The 21,753-nt window shown below is 40.0% G+C and overlaps 1 long non-coding RNA gene across 1 annotated transcript; it reads left to right on the forward strand.

The window, feature by feature from the left end:
• The first annotated feature begins 10,981 nt into the window (after positions 1-10,981).
• On the forward strand, positions 10,982-19,440 carry LOC106890728. Its single transcript, XR_001412566.1, has 3 exons — positions 10,982-11,157; positions 12,151-12,258; positions 19,404-19,440. It is a non-coding gene; the product is annotated as an uncharacterized LOC106890728 (long non-coding RNA).
• The last annotated feature ends 2,313 nt before the right edge of the window (positions 19,441-21,753 follow it).

Here is a 21,753-nt window from a genome sequence, read left to right on the forward strand (position 1 = left end):
TGTATAATTTCAAATGTGCTCCTTTTCCATACTTTGAGTAATTTTTTGTTATTTCATGAACATCTCACTTTTACTATGAGAACCACTATTATGCAGACCTCATACACTGAAGAGTGCAACTGGTCCTGGTAATTTGCCCATAATATGTACCTCTCCTCTCCTTCTCACGTTGTTGATGAAACTGTGTTTATTTTTTTGGACAAAAACTTTTCAAGAGAATGTTTGGTACAAAGTTAAGACAAAGATTTTGGTACAAAGTAAAGTTATGGTTGTACCCAAACCATAGATGGAGAGCTCCAAGAAGTTGTAGGTGTACTTGTCTGGGAGTAGAGTTGCAGGGTATGCCCTGTGTTAAGCAAGTTACTTTGCACAAATACAGGATTTAGAAATTGAACTTTTCAAGGTCTTTCTGAGCTTATAAATCCCTCTTTGTCTCTGACAGATATGATGACACAGAATGTGCTTTTGGAGATCTTGCAAGTTGTAATAATATTTATTTTTTTATTAAAGTTTTGTAGAAAATTACTATATTAGTGCCTGACAATTGGTATGGGTATACTTATTCCTTATATAGTAATGCTATAAAAAATGGCACTTTCAGGAGGTTATGAAAATTATTTCCTACCATATTGTTCCACAGTTGCTGTTTCATTTCAGATTGGACATAGGAAGAACACAGGGCTATGGTTACCTAATGGTGCAGGAAGAGCACCATCCTCTTTCACCTTTTGCTGCATTGTTAATGGTAAAGTATGAATCATAGTTATCGCTTGGTACATTTTTTTTAATGATGTAGGTGATTCGGATGTGCGTATCTGTAATTAATGAGAGGGAGTTGCATGGCTAATTCCCTGTGCAGGACTGACATCCTGTCTGCAGCTTTGTCCCCGATCCTTTACTTACGTGTCTCAAACAGCCGGTTATTGCATTACATCCTTGTATTATATAAATAAAGCCTTGACCTTTGTCCTTTGCAATATTGGTTCAGAGCAGTTTTAATTCAATTTAGAAAAGAAGCCTGAGTGTTAAAACCATTTGAATCTCCTTAAACACCTTAAAAGTGGATGGGACGATTTCTGCTTAAGAGAAAGCACTAAGGCTAAGAAATTGCCTTCTAGTTTTTTGTCATTGACAAATGAGTGCATGTTTTTTCAGATTGAAACTATGCAGGAAGTCCTTTCTGGGCAGGGAGTATGCCTACTCCTCTGCATTGCAAGGCATTGTGGGTCTACAGAAATTATTGGCAGTGCAGTATATTTTTTTATTATTTCATCAAACAATTCTGAAACAATAACCATCCTCAGGCAAGTTCCTTCCCCTGCTGCAGGCAAATGTCCAGTAGGTTTTGGGGTTTTTTTATTTTTTTACCCCATCACCATATTTTATAGCTTACTTAAGGCTTGTGTCTGTGAATCCTTGCAAGTAAAGACAGGCTGGTCCTAGAAATATCACAGTCCATTAAAACAAAAACCAGGTCATGGGTATACTGGTGCCAGAAGCTCAGGCTTTCTCCAGGAAGAGTCTGAGCACTTTTTTTCTGTCACCATTGGTGTTATTGCGTTGGTTTTTTCCCAACATGTGTTAAAAGTGGAGGTAAGCAAGGTGCTTATGTCTCTGAGCATCTAAACCATGTTACTGCTGAGCTTCAGTTCCCCACTGACAGAAAATGGGGATAAAGGCACTTAATTATCTTCTGTGGATATTGTGGAATAAATTCATTAAAGATTTGAAGTATTAGAGCTAGGCGCAATCTGGCCTTTATTAAAATCACTGTGATTGTAATGCCATTAGTACCTCAGTGCAAATCCTAGCAAAAGTAATTTTTTTTATAATGATGGAGATACAGATCCTCTAATTATCCAGGACAACTCAAATTAGCACCACAAATAACTGCTAAAAGTTGAGACTGCATGATGTGAACCATAATTGATTTTGAATGTGTTAGGGCACAAATGCTGTTAAGTGATGTAGAGTGTTCCTTTCTCCTGTTGGATGTTTAACAATGTTTTGAAGAAACAGAGATGTGTTTTTTGCCATTGCTAGAGATTTTTGGGAGCAGAAACCCGAGACAAACAAGAAACAGAAAACAAACTCAGAGCTTGCTTGAATTTTGCACCCATTGCCCCTTCCACATTGTCGTGTTTAAATAGAAGTGGCTTTATATCAATTTTATATTATTTGCAGATTTTAAACTGGGTGCAGTTTCAAAATCAGAATTAAGAAACAATTATTTTTTTTATTCTTCATTTCAGATTTGTCCCATTAGTGGAGAAAAATGATTCCTAGCAAAACTCCATAGTTTACTTCTCCTTTGGGAGAAGTAAAATATACCTGGATCACTGATAAGCTGACTTACTCCATTTAGATCCCCCCCATTACTTTTGGTACAATTATGTGTAAGCAGTGATTGCATGAAGCTGCCCGGATCCCATGTAAGGATTCCTAGCAACCCTCCATAGCTTTCCTTTGCGAGAAGTAAAATATACCTGGATCACTGATAAGCTGACTTACTCCATTTAGATCCCCCCCATTACTTTTGGTACAATTATGTGTAAGCAGTGATTGCATGAAGCTGCCCGGATCCCATGTAAATGATACCTCTCTGGCATACAGGAGTTTTTATAAATGATTTAAAGCAAGGCATTCTTCCATGCTTGGCAGAAGAAGGATACAGAGAGCTTTTGTACCTCAGTTGCATCAAATTGAATATTTCTTTAATCACCCTGGAGAAGAATGCACTTGATTGCATTCTGCGAGTTCTGCTGTTATTGTTCTTGGGTAGACCTGGTGGGTAACGGATGGCCTGACTCCACAGCACCGCTACCCCCCAGACACCCCCTCCATCCACCACCTCCTCTACCTTGGGCAAGACCTGCTCCACTGGAGTAGTAATTGTGCAATAGTCAAAAGAAAAGCCCCCCCCTCCATCCACCAGCTCCTCTACCTTGGGCAAGACCTGCTCCATGGGAGTAGTAATTGTGCAATAGTCAAAAGAAAAGAATGTGAGGGAATAGCCATTAATAACAAGTTGGCAACCCCCTGAGAGGAGAGCTATTTTCACATTAAAATCTTCTCTAACGAAGGGATGAAGCCTTGCTTCATTTGATATCTTAACAGGTAATTGCACAAAAGGTGATTTCCAAGTAAGGATTCTTTTTATTCCTGAATGTAGGGTGAATACCCACTATTTATAAACAGACAAAAAGCCTTGCACACTGCCCCATTTATCAAAGAATTAACACCCAGTGCATGTTTAATGTATTTTTCCCTAATAAAATGGTGCTAAAAAGACAAAACTCATATATGAGAGATTATTAAACCTCCAGAAGAGAAGAGAGAAGCTGATGAAAGCTTGGATCTGTTTTTGCACATGGTTTCACGGTGATGTATTTAATTTTGAAATATATGAAACAAAACCGAACCTTTCCCTCCCCTTTTTCATTTGCAGAAAATTGTAAATGTAAGGCCATAACTAAAAAAGAAAGTAGATTATGCTGTCATCAGTTTAGACATTTTCCAGGGAAATACTATGAAAAATATTAATGGGGAAAAAACACATTACTTTATGCTCAGTTTGCACTCACAAAAAGTTTGAAGTAGTCACTTGAATTAATCTAGGCTCAATCCTCAGCCAGAAGCTGTGGAAAGGAGCCCTATTCTGCTGGTGTCTTAAATTGGCATAGTCAGACTGAGCACCAGAAAGCTCAGAGGAACTGGAACCCTTAGCTTCCGTTTATTGAGCTAATTACCAATTTGACAAATGTAACTTTTTCAGTGGAGGACTCATTCTGAAAGTGTGTTTTCTGGCAACGTTGAATAAAGGAGTTAAATTGCTGCTGATGCCTCCCCTCTGAAGAAGGAGTAATGGTGCCTCTGTGGTAGAACCTTTCCCTGGTGCTTCAGTGCCTGGTGCTCAGCACAGAAGAGGGAAGGGATGAGCCTCTCCCAGCAGCAAAGGAGGTAAAACTATTAACCAGGAGCAAGTGCTCATCCTGTGCTTGGACCAGCTATAAGAAAGTGTTGCGTGACATCCTGAGCCAACACAATGAGCACATCTGATTCCTAGTGAGCTCTACGAGTGTGTGGGGGCAGAGTTTTGCCCGTCCTATTTTTCATTGGATCCATGTGTTGGAGGCTTTATTTTTGAGATGGTCAGCAGAATCTCTGAATATATATATATGCCCACACGAACAGGTGCAAACATTTGCTTTGCTGTCTCCATCTGGAGGCGAGGCAGCCCAGGCTGGGAGATGGGCAGCCAGGGTTTTAGGCGCTGAGGCAGCTTAACTCACACTCAGTGACGCAAAAAAAGGGGACTTCCCGGCTGCAAGCAGCTCGCATCTGGTGGGACCCAAGCGAGCACATGGCTGCCTCTGCCCATATGGGTAGACATATCAAATGTAAACATGAATCCAGTTAATTTTCACACATTTGTGACAGCTTCCCCTGCCTCCACCGAGGCCTCCCACAGCCCTCCTCCTTCTTGATCTTGCTGGGAAAGCCTGGATTTATGACAATGCAGGCTGTTCCTTGGCCTCATACTGTGGTGCCAGAAGTGGGGCAGTAGCTCCACTGCAGCATCAAGCAGAGAGGCAAGCCAGGCTGGGAGGAGATTCAGTCTAATCCACTCATGTCGTTGTCTTAATTTATCAGCCACTGCCACAGAGAACAGAGAGCAAGACTGATGGAAGGGGAAGGCTCTTTTAAAGAAACACCCAGGAGGTCATAAAATGTCTTTTAAATAGTGGGGAGGGACTTGTAAATCAGAGCTTTCCTGCTCACAGTGTCCCCTGGCATGGCTTTCCAGATGAGCACATCCCTAAATAGAGTAGCCAGGATGGGAAGTGATTTGTCTCCCCAGTTTGATGCTTGCTCTTTTAACCAGAACTGAGGAAGTGGGAAATATCAATGATTTCTCATATGTGGACGAAGTGCACATGTTATGACTATTTATATTTTGTTTCCTGTGTGTATTTGGGGTCCATTTAAAGTGGCAGCACAGTGCTCTGCTAGTGCAGCCTGCAGGTGGTCAAACCAGCAGGGGAAAGCAAGGTGGGGAAAAACTGCTTTGCTTTGGACTTACATCTGTAAGTCCCACCGAGTTTTCAGGTGCCCTGCTCCATGCCAGGGTGCAGCATGAGCTGGGGCGGTGGCCACCAGGGTGGCTGGGACCAGGGTCTCCTTCCTGTGCGCGGGTGGACCGGGACAATGGCCTCAACCCGTCCAGTGAATCACTGCTCGGACTCGCCCTGCAATCAGCCACGCAGCGCTTGGGAAACGAGCCACCTGCCCTGCTTCCTCTCATTTAAAGGGTTTATTTTTAAGTGGAAAAGGCTATGAGCTTTGTTCCTTTTTCTCAGGGACTCCGTGTCCTTTACAGATCCCCGAAGGCTGCGTTGCAGTACGAGCAGCCCCAGGGACCCTCCTTTGGGGACCACGTCCTGGGATTGTCACTCAGCACCAGGCGCTAAAGATGAAGCTATTCATAAGACACACATGGAGCAAGCTACTGGGCAGCATGGCAGAAGCTCCTGATGTTATCTGAGCCTTCTTCTAACACATTCCCAAGGAGAGCAGTGGAAACTGCTACTGAACAAAAGCCCGGGTCTTGGCTCTCTGCTGAGCCTGTGTTGTCCTCACCTGCATCTGGGGACTGTTACTCTTGTGGTCCCAATAAGCAGTGAGACTCTTGGGCTGGGAGGCTGTACAGTTGCAGTTAGTTTGGTCTGGGCCTTTGTTGACATCTCCAGTGACATATAATGTAAGAAATATGTTGTGCTTGCACTCCTCTATTCAGATATTACTATGTCTCCATCCCATACCTTGTTGCTCTGTGTGAAGACACCTGGCTGGGTGTGGTGGGTCCAGTGCTGTACCTGAGTGAGATGTTCCTATGACATGGTGCTGTTTATGGGACCTGAACTGGTTTGCCTCTGTGACACAGCATCATATTGGGCAGGTGTGCTAGTTTCCTAGATGTCTGGCTTGGGGATCTCCAGCACACTTCTGTATTTCATGGTGTAGGCATGCCTGTATTTGCAAAACACCAGCAGTAATTAATGATTAAGTAGAAAACAAAGGAATGCATGTAAGATCCTTTTTTAGAGTAATTAAAAGTCTATCCATTCTTAAAAACCCCTCCTTTCATTCTACTCTTTTCTCTATATATACTGATTTGCCTTAGCACCAATTAATTTATATGTTTCAACCTGCTCACCCATCCTCTTTTTTTCAGCTTAGAATAGCTTCTGGGAGGTGGTTCTTTATTTCTCACTGAACTTTTGCCAAACCAGTGGTTCTCTCACAGAGAGGAATGTCGAGTGCTTAGCAAAAATTAGTTTTAGTCAACAAGAGAGAATAAATAGCACACCACCACATGTACCAGAACAAAACCTGTCTTTGTGGCGTTAAGGTGGATTTTAACCATAGCTCCATTTAAAGCATCTGTATATTATATCTCTTTCTGTGTGTAAGGACAGGGAAGGCGACTCTCCCAGAGCCATATTTCCCACCAGGTTCTGTTGGAAAAGGTGCACACCATTTCACCTCTGCAAGGCTGTGTGTAGCTAATTGGAGAGAATGGTCTTGCCTGTATGTCCCTTGTTTTTGTGTGGTTATGACTGTTTGCAAAGCAGAAGTAAAGACAGTCTGGACTGAGTCTAAAATCCTAAGTCTTATCACTTCTGTGGTATTTCATCCAGATTTATCCAGCTGCTGTGACTAAAGTCTTGGTGAGTTTTTTTGGCATTTCATTCCTTTCACAAGGTCCAAAGTTTCAGCTGATGAACAAGCCAGAGGTCTGCAGACACCCATCTAAACTCAACAGAACTTAATCTGTTCTTAGTCTTCTGATCTTTCCTCTTTCAACCTCCTCACTCTATTTTTAAATATCCTCATAAATCCTTACTTCAACTTTTGTTCAGGAAGTAACTAACAATATTAATACAAACCATGTTAACAAGGCATCATTACTCAAGGTCAATCTATGAAACCATTCATTGATATTTCTAGCTATGAAAGATTTGTTCTCCTTTTTTTAATACCTTTTTTTGGACTGTACCCTTTCTTTCTTTTCCGATGTTTGTTTTTTCCCAGTTGACAAATATAGGGTTTCATTCTGTTTCTTACAAAACACGAACCAGCCTGGCTTTTCTCATTAACTTCCTTATTATCATAAGCAACATCACCTGTAACACTCATCACGTGAGCAGCATGGTGCTGGGAGCTGTGTATATTAGTCAACTCCTATTCCCTCTCAGAGCTAGATGGCAGGAAGGAAAAATATTGCAAGTTCATGCTTTCAGGGCAAGGTGTGTTTTGTTTGTTTCCTCAACCGTTTTGCAGGAGTGCAATAAAAGATAACTAAAGAACATCTCTTAAATGAAACTCTTAAGTGGCTGAAATCTGGAGAAGACTGACCTCTGGCTCATCTTGCACAAGGAAGTCAAACAACCATGAAGGACTGGAACTGTTTTCTTCTTGTTGGTAAGACTGGCTAGAGCCAAATCAAAAGGAGAGTTTTTAACTCTGTCTTGCATTTTATTACTCCACTGCAGGTTCTCTAGAAGCATACAATACATTGCTGTAATGGTAACCAGGAAAATACCTTGAGGTTTTAAAACAGGATGCGCAGTTCATGCTGGTTACTGAGTGATGAATGATACAAACTGCACTGAAAAACTATACAAATACATGATTTCAGCTAGCACAGCAAAATAGTTTAGATATAAATTAAAATAACTGCAGTCTTGTGGTCCTTGTTGGTTATTTACAAGCCTCTTGAAATATTTCCTTATCTGCCTGTCTCATAAGAAATTAGGCAATTACAATAAATAAGCCTGAAGCTGAAGAACATCAAATAGTGAATCATTATGGCATCATTACATGGGAACTGGTAGTAAGTGGAAGGCCAAAAGAAACTCACAGGTTTTCCAGCTTCAGGAAATCTATTTTAAATGAAATTGAAGTAAACACCTTAAGTTGAATGTAATTCTATGGAAAAGGCAGTTGCACAATGAAGAGGTATTTGCAGCCAGAAATTCAACTTCATCCTTTTCAGGATATTTCTAAACAGGAAAGAAATAATTACCATGTCATTGAACTAGTCACAAAACTTTGTATAGGGGAAACTTTGATTAGAAAGAAAGAGAAATGTCATCTGGAAATCCAGTGATTCAGAAGCTTCTGGAAGATGAGAAGAGGAAATGTTTCCTTTAGAAATTATTTGGTAACATCGATGTGTATGCATTCCTTATTCATTTTTACTATAAATCTGTAGTATATATATGCTCAATATTTTATTTATGTATATATAATATAGCACAGAAATATATTGATATGTGTAATGACTGCATCACAAGAAAGTATTTTGAGACAAGAATAGCTGGGTTTTGGGGATTGTGTTTGCGGGGTTTTTTTCCACTTGTGATATTGACTTGATTTTTTTTTTTCTTCTGAATCAGCGCAAGAACACTTTTCAAGATGCTTAATGTGTGGATTTTTTCAGGGTGAAAATTCAAGCTTTGTTAAAAAAGCTTTACATTCCTTGCAAACCCAATCAGGCATTCAAAACGCGTTCAGCTCCCCTGAACACCAAAAGGAGTGATCAGCAAGTTTCAGGCTTGGTCCTGATTTGACAATTTTAAGGTAACATTTTTTTGACATTGCCTACACCAACCTGGTAAGGTCTGCAGAGCATTGCTTCAAAAGCATAGACATCCAGCAAATGCAGATAAAATGAGCCACTGGTCCTCAGGAAAGGAGCTGTTGATGTCCTATTCTGCTTGTGCTCTATAAAAGATGAAACTGATACCCACACTTGCAAAAATTGCAGTCTGATCATGACAGGCAGGACTGATGGCTTTGATTGCTGAATGCTTCACACAGTCCCCTCCTCTGGCTGCACTGCTATTAATCAGAGCAATGGACCATTGTACTTTGGAAATTTTCTGTTCTTTTAAAAAAAAAAACCTAAAAACTGTCCGGTCTTCTTTTTAGTTCAAGTATTTCTTCTTTCTAATAAATTGTGTCAAAGCAGGGCAAATTGGGTGGAAAAGATAGCATTTGAACTGTCTCAGATTTGCTCAAACTTAGTGACTCTCTTAAGGACACCTCTGCATCATGTACTTAGTATTGGTAAGTCCTAAGAACATGATTATCTTTGAGCACGTATATGAGTACCAACCTGAAAAATGAGACTTGAGAATCTAATACCTTTTCCCGACCTTAAATGTTCTATGAGGCAATGAATGTCTAAATTTTCTTTTTGCGAAGGATGAGAATACTCTAAGGCTGTCATCAGAGTTCAAGAGATGTCATTCTTGATTTGGGTAATGACAGGGATGAGAACTCCAAGTCTGGGGTAAATGGAGCACCAGGTCACCAGGTCTACATGAAATACAGCTGAAAAATGTACAGGTAATAATAACAGCTGGCAGAGGGAGGCATAATGCTGTTGTTGACAAAAGGGCAAGCTATGGCAAATTGAGTCATTATGAAAAGCCAAACCTTAGTGTTATTCTGAAAAAAATTGTTAGAATCCATTTCAGAATATTCAGCTTGGATTCAGAGCAAAACATATTGCTTAAAATATTGATGTTAAAATGTTCACATACTTCCTCACATCACTTAAAAGTCGAGGGAATCTCATGTCATCCTGTTGAAAGGTGAAGGCAATAGAGATGCTGAACAAGGGGACCAGTAGCTCGTTGTCCAGTTTAGAAATCTCAAACAGCTTACTAGAGTAGTGGTAGTTATCTCCTTTGTGTTGTGCCTCACCTTGAACCCTTTTTTCTGGATAGATGCGTTGGCTTCACAGTGTTTGTTGGATGGAAAGGGCTAAGTAATGAATTTGAGTGGACAATACCAATTTGCACATTTCCAAGGGCCCAGGAGAGACTGAGGAGCCATTATGCAAGGTGCTGTATAAACACGTAGCCAATACTTACAGTCTGAGTAAATAAAACAGTAGCAGAAAAGTTCAGTGACACACAATGACCCCGTAAGAAGCAGCAGCAATCTGGAGTCAGCCCAGCTGCTCTGACTTCTAGTCCATTGCCTTTTCCACTGGATACTGCCATACTGACATCTTGGATCATGCAAAAAGTATTGGATGATATATACCAAATGGGAGATTTATCATGGTTATCTCTATAAAGTTTGGCATCAGAAGGAATTAAAAAACAGACATCAAATTATAGACGCGTAGCTGTATCCGGAATATATCTGTTTAACGCAGTAATGTATAACTGCTTGATTATGGACAATGAAATCCTCATGCTGCTACTTATCTCCACCTGTCTCAAAATACATTAAGATCAGTCCCTAGATTTATTTCTTGCTCTCGGTCTCAGGTGTAGCAATTAAAGAAATGTTCTGTATTGCTGAGAGCACCAGATGTGTGCAGTGGAGCATCCTATACTGACAAACATTTTGCGTTTAATAGTTCCTTTGGGTACACATTGGCGTCTGGTTTTATTTTTCTGTTTATACTTTATTTTTCTGTTTTATGGACCTGTTTCCTTGATAGGGTTTTTGAGTTTCTTGCCTCGGAGGATGGTTTGGGGTAGCATGGATTATGGCACGGCAGCGATGAGAGCTGTCTTCTGTTTCTGTTTGCAGTTTTTAAGGTCGTTCTAAGTTCTTTGTTTGGATCCTCCCATATGAAATAAGAGCAGTGCAAAATGCCAACTGATTCTGGAACGTGCGTTGTGGATCATGTTGCTGTTTTCCTGGACCTTCCTGATGTCTTCTTAATGTCTCTCTTCTTCTCCTGGACCTGGAACCAGACTTAGATCCCTTCAGGAGCAAGTTGGAGGAGGGTTTTTGGTCACAATAGGCACAAAGCTTCCTTCACCCACACTCTGGAGGTGGTGGGCAGCTAGAAGGTGGCAGGTGATTTTTCTCTTAAGGTTGTGTTTCAGATTTTCTCCTCCAGTCTAACTTTTAGCTCATTCTTTACTGCCAAGCAGAACAAGATGCTGGGTTGCGAATCTGTGAGTCAAATGATGAAAGGCTGGAGCACAGCAGCAGGCCTATTCTAATGATTTAGAGAAATCTGATCTATTTCTCTCTGGGGTATTTTGTACCACATTGAGAATGCCATGCTGGATACGACTAGCTGAGAAGAGAGAAGAGCCACAAACTATGTTTGTTCTTGTAAGTAGAGTAGAAAATCTTTCCTGACCTCTGCAAGTGTTTATCTTACTTCCTAAAGGGTAGAATTTGACTATTTTGGCTACAGTATGAGCACTTTCACATGTTGTTTGGTGTGGTGGATGCTATTTCTCTAAATAATACAGGCTGTGAAAAAACAGATCTTCACACGCTTATTATTTATGAGGACTGTCAAGTGTATCATGATACCATGACCGTAGAATTCTGACACGGGAACTCCTTATCTTGCAAAAACCTCATTTATTTATTTTTTCAAACAACGGTTCAGGTAAAACTATGATGGGCAAAAGATTAAAGCTTTGTCAGATAAAAAGCAATGCTGTACTATTTCAACTATCTTAGTTTTCAAAAGAGAAAGAAATATGTGGTAACTCACGCAGACAACATAAATATTGAATAACCATTGCAATGGATTGTATTAATAGATATACAAGTTGAATAAAAACACATTTGATTTAGTCTTCTGCTGATGGTGCCAGTGGATTACAAGGACTAAAATGTCTAATTCAATGTTACCCATCAAACAGCTATAATTCACATCTTTCCTTTTTTTTTTTTTTTTTTTTGCTTTTTTTTTTTTTGCTGTTAATAAAGCCCAGGATTGAAATCAACTTAAATTGTTTTGAACAAAACGGTTAAAAACATTATAAAGAGATTAAACAAGCAGACTGAATTCTTAGAAACATCTAAAGATTAAAGCTTTGTCAGATAAAAAGCAATGCTGTACTATTTCAACTATCTTAGTTTTCAAAAGAGAAAGAAATATGTGGTAACTCACGCAGACAACATAAATATTGAATAACCATTGCAATGGATTGTATTAATAGATATACAAGTTGAATAAAAACACATTTGATTTAGTCTTCTGCTGATGGTGCCAGTGGATTACAAGGACTAAAATGTCTAATTCAATGTTACCCATCAAACAGCTATAATTCACATCTTTCCTTTTTTTTTTTTTTTTTCTCCTCCCAGAAAAACAAAACAGTCATCACAAATAACTGCCCTTACATCATTTTGTTTCTCTGGGGACTGATCCTGATGCTACCCATCCAATTTTCATGAATATTCCCTTTGATTAAGGTAAGAAAGTTTTTCACATCTAAAATCATTTGGGGATTTGGAGCCATGATGCGTCAAATTAATCCTTGACATCACTCAACTACCTGTGCATCTGCTTGGCCTGATACCATATGACACAACCTGGGCATAAATTTGTTATGAGAACTCTCGAAGCACAAATAGGAGCCAGGCTCCCGCTGACTGTCAGTTGAGATCAGGTCCCATGCTGCCCTCTTTCCTTCTGTCTTGTAGGGATGAGCATTTTGAGGGTGGAGGTTAAAAGGGTTCATGTCTATGAAGGACTGTTTCCTAGGAGATAGCTCAAAATAAAGTAATTTATTTGAGAGATATGCATGTTAAAATATTCCATGGAGTTTTCATCTTTTACGAAGACTCCTATTACCAGTTGGCTGACTATAGATCAGGAGTCCAATGTTGCAGGGGGCCATTTCCCTCTTCACTGTGTGGCAAAAGCTTTGTGTGGTCACATGACCAAAGGGTCAGATGACCCTTATGCTGCCAGTCAGCTGAGGAGAGCTGCAGAGGCCCCCTGGGTCCCTGGCTCTTGGTGGCCCATGGCTTCTTGGTGCCGACCCCTTACAGTAATATCTCTTCAACATCTTGTTTGAGGACAAGTGAGACTGATGTTAGTAGGAGGTTTTCTCCTTCCTCTCACCATGGATCTAAGGTGGTGCAGTGTGCTTCAGGGCCCAAAATCTTGAGGACACAATTTGATATCCCCCTGTGCGTTTGAGAAATGATAAACCATACCCTCTGTTTTGATTAGCCTTCCCCCATCTCCAGTGGCTTTTCAGATCACATCTACTGAAAGAATTACCCATGGGTTGGCATTAGGGGTGCGCCTCTAGGAAATATATTAGCTGAATGAATGTGCAAATTCAGAAATACCTTTCCCACCTTTTTGTTGCCCTTGTTAGGGAAAAATGCTCTGCTTCAAACTCCAGATAACTGATTACCTGCCAGTTCTGAAGCTGTGCTCTGAATTAATCTGCTCCGAAAGCCAACAGAGATGACTTATGTTTGGGCACCTCACGGGAAAGCAGGGAGATGAAAAGCCTTAGGAAAACTTTGACAAACAACTTGGAGTGTTTGACCAACTATGCACAGCTGCTGCTGAATGAAGCATGCAAGTAACGTGCCAAACAGAGACAAGAGGTGATCAATAGGGAAGGCAGCTTTTGTATCTGCACTGAGCCTTTTGTCTTCAGGAAAGGAGAGGAAATATGCTGAATTACCTGTAGGAGGTGTGCCTGCTTTTGCTAATAAGTGTACCCGGTTTATGCATTAATTCCTAACTGGTCAGATCCTGTACCGACGTACACCAGAATCCCTCCGAGGTCAGCAGAGATACACCCGCGCACAGCACCTTAATTTGATTGATTTCATCCCACCCGTTTAAACATGCCTTACAGACTTGTTTGCAGAGCTAAACTGAAATATCTCTGCCCCTCCAGTTCCTGATTTCAGGCGATGATGTCTCCTCATAAATCCTGGATACGATAGCACCAGCGTGACCCATCACTTCATTACATCAATGTGCAAAGCTGTGTATTGTACTGAGGAGGAGTTTATCTGGTCAGAATGGATCCAGTCCAGGAACAAATAAAGGAGTTAGGAATCTGATTATTTCTGGGCCAATTCCTTATGAATTACAGCTTCTCAATTTTCCTGCTGTCAGCTAGTTTTCCTTCTCTTCGTCTTCCCTCCCCACACAGGAGGTAAAGTATCCAGCTAGCATAGGCATCTTGATTAGCTCCACCATCTAGCTGATTTCTTAACAATATTGTTGTCAGGAGAGCTGACCTGAATTTCGGATCAGGTTGGGATGAAGCCTGCCATATTCAGTGTCATTTGAGCACTGGCTGTTTCAGTGTGTGCCAAACTTGTTTCAAAACCAGGGATGCACCTCACTGCCAGCTTCCAGGGGAGAGTGGTGGTTCCTCGGGCAGCCCTGGCTGGCCCTGGCTCCTCCTGTGCTGTCTGGGAGGGGCAGCCTAATTTCCTTAGCTTTGTGCAAATGAGCAATCCCCATACAGAGGCAATTTTCTGATGGCCAGATACAGTGGGCTTTTGTATAGCATTTTTCACTGTCTGCATGAAGGGATTAAAGGAAGATGATATGTTAGGCTCTAGGCTGCTTTGCACTGGTTCAGATGTGACTGGTAGGGAGAAAGAACTATTTTTTCCATTTTAATTAAATTTTTCAAACTTTTTTATTATTACTTTGCAATGACTTCAAAGATAGCACAAGGCCAAGAAAGAACAGCTAGCTTGTTTAGTCTGATGCAGTATATATCTGTTGTTTATTTCTTCTAGGCATTACGTTTTCCATGTATTTACTTAATGGTTTATATTTGACTAATGCACATCTTTCAGAAAGACATTCAAACTTGATTCAATGATTGTTGGAATTTCCTATGTTTTCCGAAACACTAAAAATTACATTAGTGTGTCAAGAGCCTCCCATTGCAAAATTCTTCTATGATTCTCCTATGCAAGTTTTGCAGACCTGATGACTTTAGCAGACATAACTCTTGCAGGAACTCACTAAGGTTTTAAAGTACTTGATGGGTCTTGAATGTATAGAGCATCTCTCCAAATACAGGACGGAGATGTTTATTGATCCCTTTTGTCTGTTCTGTACATTTGTCATTTCCAGGTAGGCTGGCGCTTGTATAGAGGAATTGTAAACTATAGAGGTTTTCAGCAGAAAAGGAGTTGTTTCTAAGGGGAGGGAACTCATGGGTGTATGAGCTGCAGCGCAGTGAGAGCTCTTCAGTTACTGCTTCTGGCACCTCTCTTTATGCCTGTTTTGAAATTTAGAATAAGCTAAAATTTTATTCCACAGAAACGTTTTTTTATGTGATTTTTATTTTTTTTTTCTTTCATTTTTCATTTGTTTGGGAAGTTCTTCTGCAGGGCCTTGTAGAAATGCGAGCTGGATGTTTTGTCCTGCTCCCTCCCAGCTGTGTGCCTGCCTGGTCCCAGAGCTCCCAGACCTTTATGATGCACATATTCCTCTGCTGCAAACTCAGAACTGGTGAAAAGCTAACTTGTTTGTTTAATTTAGTTTTGAACTCTTATCCTACTGGGGAATTAATCCTTTTCCAGGAGCATATGACATTTACTAATATCAGTAAGCACTGGTAACTTGAGTACCAAGTGGCACCTCCAGCATCATTTTCAGAACTTCAATGCAGAAAATAAAACAAATGTCTCTTGTTACAGAAAACTGTTTGAAAATTAGTGTAGTGCTGCAAGCTCTGGGGGCTGACTAGAACATTAAGGACATCTAATGTGAACCCTCAGTGAAGGTTGGATTCTGGAGGTCCCTTGCCTGAGCTCTGTTACACCACAGATTTTTTGTCCATTGAACAGTATGGTCCATTGAAACAGAACTAGTGCCAAATGTTGAGAATAGTGTGTGGAAAAATTAGTACCCGGGTCTAAAGCCCATATTAAGATGTTGTGGTGCCACTGCCCAGAGAAGGAGGTGTGTACACCCCAGTCCTACCCTCCTGACAGCCTCCCTGAGTAGTCAGTGTTGATGTTCTGCTCCTACTGCTGCTGTCAGGGATGGGAACAACCAAAACAAGTCATTGTGGTATGAAACTATGCTCTGGAGTCATGCTGGGTAATTGAGTAGGAAAGTTCTCTTACTTATCCAGCAGTCATATTAACCTAGCTAATAAATTTCTTACCAGGTAGAGGCTGAGAGAGAGTTTAGAATAAGTATGTGGATTAATAAAGAACATTGTGATTTTAGAGCTGTGCCTTTTCTGTCACATTGTCTGAGAATAATGGCGTGTTGGGAATAGAGCTCTTTGCCAGGCTGGTATAAATAACCACAAGGGAAAGTTCTCTATCAGATGCAACTGGTACGAATCATACTTTATCATGCAACAAATACACGAGCTTCTCCAATCCTCCTTTCTGTTGGCAAAACAAACGGTGTCCTGTGCACAGTCTCTCCTGCTAAACTCAAGCTGTGGCAGAAGGAATCCCATGCAGTAGCAAAATGTTTCTCTGGTGGAGTTGATATGTCAGATTAGGACAGGCTCAGTTCTCAGCTAAGGGTGGAAGGAAAATCCTCTGCTCAAAAAAAATCTAGAGTGTTTCATTTCTGTTTCCTTCTAAAATAGATGTGAATTAATCCATTCAGGTTCTTGTCCTTTTGTCAGTTGTTCCTCAGCGATGAGAACCCTGCGTGTATTTTTACAACCCACATCCAGGCATCTTTTAATTTTTAATTTAGTATTTTTCTCTTCTTAAAATTAAGCTTGAAGACATGTATTCTGGAATGATGACAGACTAAATTTGTTACATATGCCTAAAATAAAATTCTATTTTCCTATTAATAAACCCTTACATATAAATAGCAGTTGAGTATATATTCACTGCCAAAATTCTGAAGAATGTCAAATCACTAAATGGGAGAAATTACTGGCTAGACACCTGGAATTGGAGCTTTTTGAGTAATAAACTAGATTTTGACAGCTGTTGCCTTTTTTGCAGGTGCAAAAAGAACATGTTCTTCTTTTTATTTTATTTGCTTTACATCACTTAATGACTAGAATATTCCAAGTTGGGAAAACAACTGGGAGTGCAAAGAATGGGAAAATTTGTTTATCCTCTCCCATCCTATGAGTAAAAGTTGTGTGTGGGAGTCTGACATCAACTAGTTCTGATCTTGGAAAATGTGGAAGCAAGGAAAAAATAACTCAGTTTGCAAACATTATCAGCAATTAACACTGCTAGATACACCAACTACCTTGAAATGTAATGCATATTTTGATAATATTTCCTAAAATATGCAGGACACAACATGGTTCTTTTTAAACAGTTATGTTCTTCTGGATATTTTTGTTCAGAAGCAGCATGGCACAAAACACACATTAAAAAGTTAATCAGGTGACTAAAAATGCCATGTCCTGTTTTCTCACAAGTCAAATGTAAAAATCAAACACCAAAAAAATGCTGAGTTATGTAGTGATGTAAGTACGATTTTAATCTATTCTCTCAGTGTTGGGGTTTAACCCCAGCCAGCAATTAGGACCATGCAGCCTCTTGCTCACTCCTCTTTCCCCACCCTGGAAGGGTAGGGAGAAGAGGGAGAAAAGGAGGGGAAAGAGACACCTCCACTCCCCAAAAAACCCACAAATCACCTTGTGGGCTGAGATAAAGACAGTTTAAAAAAGAATAACAGAAAAGGAAAAAAATAATATTGGTAATAAAAATAATGATGATGCTAGAAAAACATACAAGACCAAAATCACTCTCACTGCCTGGTGCTTTGTTGCCCAACCCGACCCAAGCAGAGATCATGGGTTTCCGTGCCCCAACCAACCACCATTTATATACCAAGCATGACGTCTATGGTATGGAATATTCCATTGGACTTTATTGCTCTGTCTATGCTCCTTTTCAGCTTCTATAGGAAGCTGGAAAAAGTTCTTGACTAGTATAAACATCATTTAGCAACAACTAAAATAATATGCATTAATGACATGCCTTTCATACCAAATCTGAAAACACAGCAACCACTGGAAAGAAAATTAACTCTATGCCAGCTGAAACCAGGACACTTAGTTAACAAAAAACAAATATTAAATACAACGTCAAAGCTACTTTTTCTTGCAATTAAACATTTCTATGACTTGTCAGTTTCTGAGAATAACTCTTTTTTTTATTAATATCTGTTAGAATACAACTGCAAGGCAAATTGAGTTACTTAAATTGTGATTTCCTGGTCCTGATTTAAAACACAATTAAAAAAAACTGATTTAAATCAAAGTGATATAAATTGGTCTGTCCTGCTTTAAAACTAATTAAGGATGTGCCTTGAAAGCATGCTTATATCAGTGCTCTGACCCAGTGGGTTCTCAGTATCACTCAAGTCTTAATAAATCACAGCAAGGGATAGAATTTGTATTTAATGCAACAGTCTCAGTCTCTGAATTTAAGGCCACTGAAGAACAGATTAACATTTATAATTGCCGGGTTGATAAGTAATGCAAATTAAAAATGGGGAATTCAAAACAAATTAACCTTTGCAGCACATCATGCGGAGACAGACAGACAAAGAAATCATTGAAAAGGTTCCCCTTGTCCTTGAAGTGATTTGCCACAAATCAGTGTGTCCTCCATGGTGCTTTACTGCTCTGCAGCAAGCAGCCTCTGGAGTTTAAATGTCCAAAAAATAAATTGTGATAACTGAAAGAACAACATGGACACTTTGAGCCTGGCAAGTCGCTTCATGGGCTATCATTGGTTTGCGTCTCTCCAGGCAGACTTGTATATTTTGGGACTAAGATTAGGATGTTTAGGCTAGGGCCAAATGGGTTTATAATTAGATATGTGCAGGCTCTGACCTATTAATTGAGGCTCGTGCTTCCCCACATCTACCTTCCACATTTAACAAGACTGTGCTTTAAAGCAGTCAAAGGAAAAAGAATACTGTGTCCTTACACAGTTTTCTGCTTCAAATCTGCCAGTCCCACCCTTTGCTGAGAACTTTTTACTTCTCAGGCTTGTCCCAAAAGCTGTCCCTCTTTGGGATACCACATAGAACAGGGCAGCGTGTCAATATGGTCTGTGTCATATGTATTTGTAAAATTAAGAGCTAGATCCCATCTGGAGAAAACAGCCTTATGTGATCAGTGCCTATGCATGTGCTGTGCTCTCCTTGGACAGAAAAAGGGTCATAAATGAAGAAGACAGAGTGTATTTTGATGACACCATATAAAAATCCAAGAAGGTCCAAGACTGTTCCTTCCATTCACCAGGAATTGACAGAGACAGGAGATACTGTCAAATGCAAGAAAATGCTGCTATTCATGTGGGATTGGAATGTTTTTAGTGGCTGGGTGGGGGTAACGTTGACCTTGTTTGCTGTGTTGGAGTTGGTACATGGTTTATCTCATGGGGCTACTCGGGCAGTTTAGGGGAGGGGAGTCAGAGTATAGTTTAGATAAAAGATCAGCTTTGGGAGTTGGAGATAGAGGATTAAGTCCTCTTTTTCTGATGGTGTGTTGGGAAACTCTAAGAAGAGATGTAATCTTCAGTCTTTGGTTTACAAGACCAATGTCTTGGACAAGCATGGAGGGAACAGGAAGAATAAACAGCTTTGGTCTCTTCTCTTGCAGGTATGTCCACTCCTGGAGAGTTCTTGTCAATCAATGTAGCTGATGAGGTCTACAAGTTCAGCATGTGGTGTTGTCCCAAGGAACAGAAGACAAGGTAATTGCGCTTTCAGTGTAAGCATATATGATGTGTTTTGCTGAGGTGGTATATAGATTTCCAGAAAATCATTGTTTTCACATCTACAATCATCTGCCCAAAATTTCAGTTCCTATGGGCTTTAGTACCTTCAGTGTGCATCGCTGGTGGTGGAAGCTGAAGGTGGAAGAAATATTCCCTATTCTCATAGTTCAACTGTGCATCCCTGCAGTCCTTACAAGAACTGAGTAGTTAGAAGCTAATTGAGGAGTATGTGACCCATCACTCTGACTCTGTGGAAAATATTAGATTATGCAAATACTTATGCACATCCTTTCTGTAACAGTAGGGCTATTGTATAACTTCTTTTTTTCCTATGAGTGAACTGACATGTTGGGAAACTGGTAGTGTTATCTCCTGATCCAGAAGGATATGAATGGGGAGCCAACAGTGGTATTAAAAGCTTCCTCTGAACAGAATACATTTTTTAAAAAAAAACACCAACTTTTTTTTCCCCTAAGTTTCTAAACAGAACTAAAACTAAAGCAAGTTAAACAGACTGGAATAAACACAGAACTGTGTCAAGTATCATCATCGCTGCTCACAGCAAGTGGATGGTATTTTGGTTAATGGGAAAGCAAAGCCAGGGAGGATCTTTAAAGCTGTCTAAACTTGAGCAGTGGAAATGCAAAATGTTTTTCTATCTGGTAGAGCACAGAGGAACAGCTTAGCTCCTGATGCTATGGCACAGGGTGCTGGTGGCACTAGTAGAGCCTTGGCAGTCAGCCCTGTGGTGCGTGCAGGGGCACAGCATCGGGCGTAGGAGGTGGGGACAGAGGTCTCCTTCCTGCTAGGACCGCGCCAGCCACTTCCAGCTGAGATGCTCTTGGCTTCTGTCATCCCAAGGACGGCAAAAAGGGGGTGATAGGTGAGGAAAAGCTGATGTGGCTGGTATTGATAAGGCTCCTGAACAGTCAGCCAAATTGCTGGAATATTTTTCAGACATTTTGGCAGACAATACAGGATTGCAGTCCGGAAGAAAAAGATACCTGTCTGTCTGTCTTGTTCAGTACGTGTTTCCAGCTGCTGGTAGTGGTATTGGCAATAGGAGCTGGTTAATAGCTGGAAAGTTATTGCTTTTTAATATATGCAAAGATTGCACAACTTCCATAGACGTTCATACCCTGATTTGCACGCCTTGTCTTTTCTTGCCTAAAATAAACTGCAGTTTGTTCAAGAATCTCTCCCTTTCGCCATGCTATATTATTACTAGCTGAATAATTTTATCTTCCTTTTTTTCTTGCACACCCTAAGGGGAATGAAGTATTGCACATGGATTTTTTCCAAGATCAAAACTCTAGTATGGTTAGCTTTTCTGGTCCATTTTATTATTTATACAGATGTACTGGCAAAAAAAAATTTATTGCAATATTTGTTGGCCTGAATTTGGGGTTATTTATAATGTGGTTAGATGGCTATTTATTAGACATGTCACAGTAGCTATTTAGCACTTCTATAGCTGTCTAGCTGGGATTATGACATTAAACAGTATTTATTGAATATAATCCAGAAAATGTTACAGGGAAAGTAACTTCTGAGAGAGAAAGAAGCAACCATCAGAGTAATGGAGGGACAAAGGACAAAAATGTCGTTTTAAACAGCAATTCTTGTCTGGGCTGAGGGAGGGGAATATTTAGGATGTGAGGAAGTCCAGGTGCAGATTTTAAGTTCTCTAAAGTGCACCAGCACTCTGCCTAACAGCTGACCTTTCCCTCATGAAATGGACATTTTTCATTTAGAAAAGGAAATGAGAATCATCTTCTTTGATTTTTTGCACTGATTAAGTAGAGTTAAAAAGTTCTATGGGACCATTTTTTGTAGGAAGCAATTTCATAAAAATCAAGCATTTCACAGGCAGGTGTTACTTTGACATTTTTAATGTTTTGTGTTAAGGTGGTATTGACTATTTTATTTCTTTCTGATGAATTTAAATGACAACATTTTTTCCATATCAGTGTTTTTATAATTTTGTATTTAGCTCTCTGTTTCACTATTGTGTCATCATGGTGGTTTTTTGCACCATCAGGATGAAAAGCTTTAGTTTCTCTTAACATCTGTGAGTTTTAGTTCTTTTTTTTTTTAAATTTAAATTCAAATGAGAAAATAAATGCACATGTTGAATTTCCTATGAATAAATCTGAATAAGGCTTGCCTGCAGAGAAGAAGAGACTGTAAGGGCAAAAATTTCTCAAATGCATTATGAATTTCCTTTAAAAA

The sequence above is a fragment of the Calidris pugnax genome, unplaced genomic scaffold, assembly GCF_001431845.1.
Source record: "Calidris pugnax isolate Ruff unplaced genomic scaffold, ASM143184v1 scaffold81, whole genome shotgun sequence".
NCBI classification, from domain to species: domain Eukaryota; kingdom Metazoa; phylum Chordata; class Aves; order Charadriiformes; family Scolopacidae; genus Calidris; species Calidris pugnax.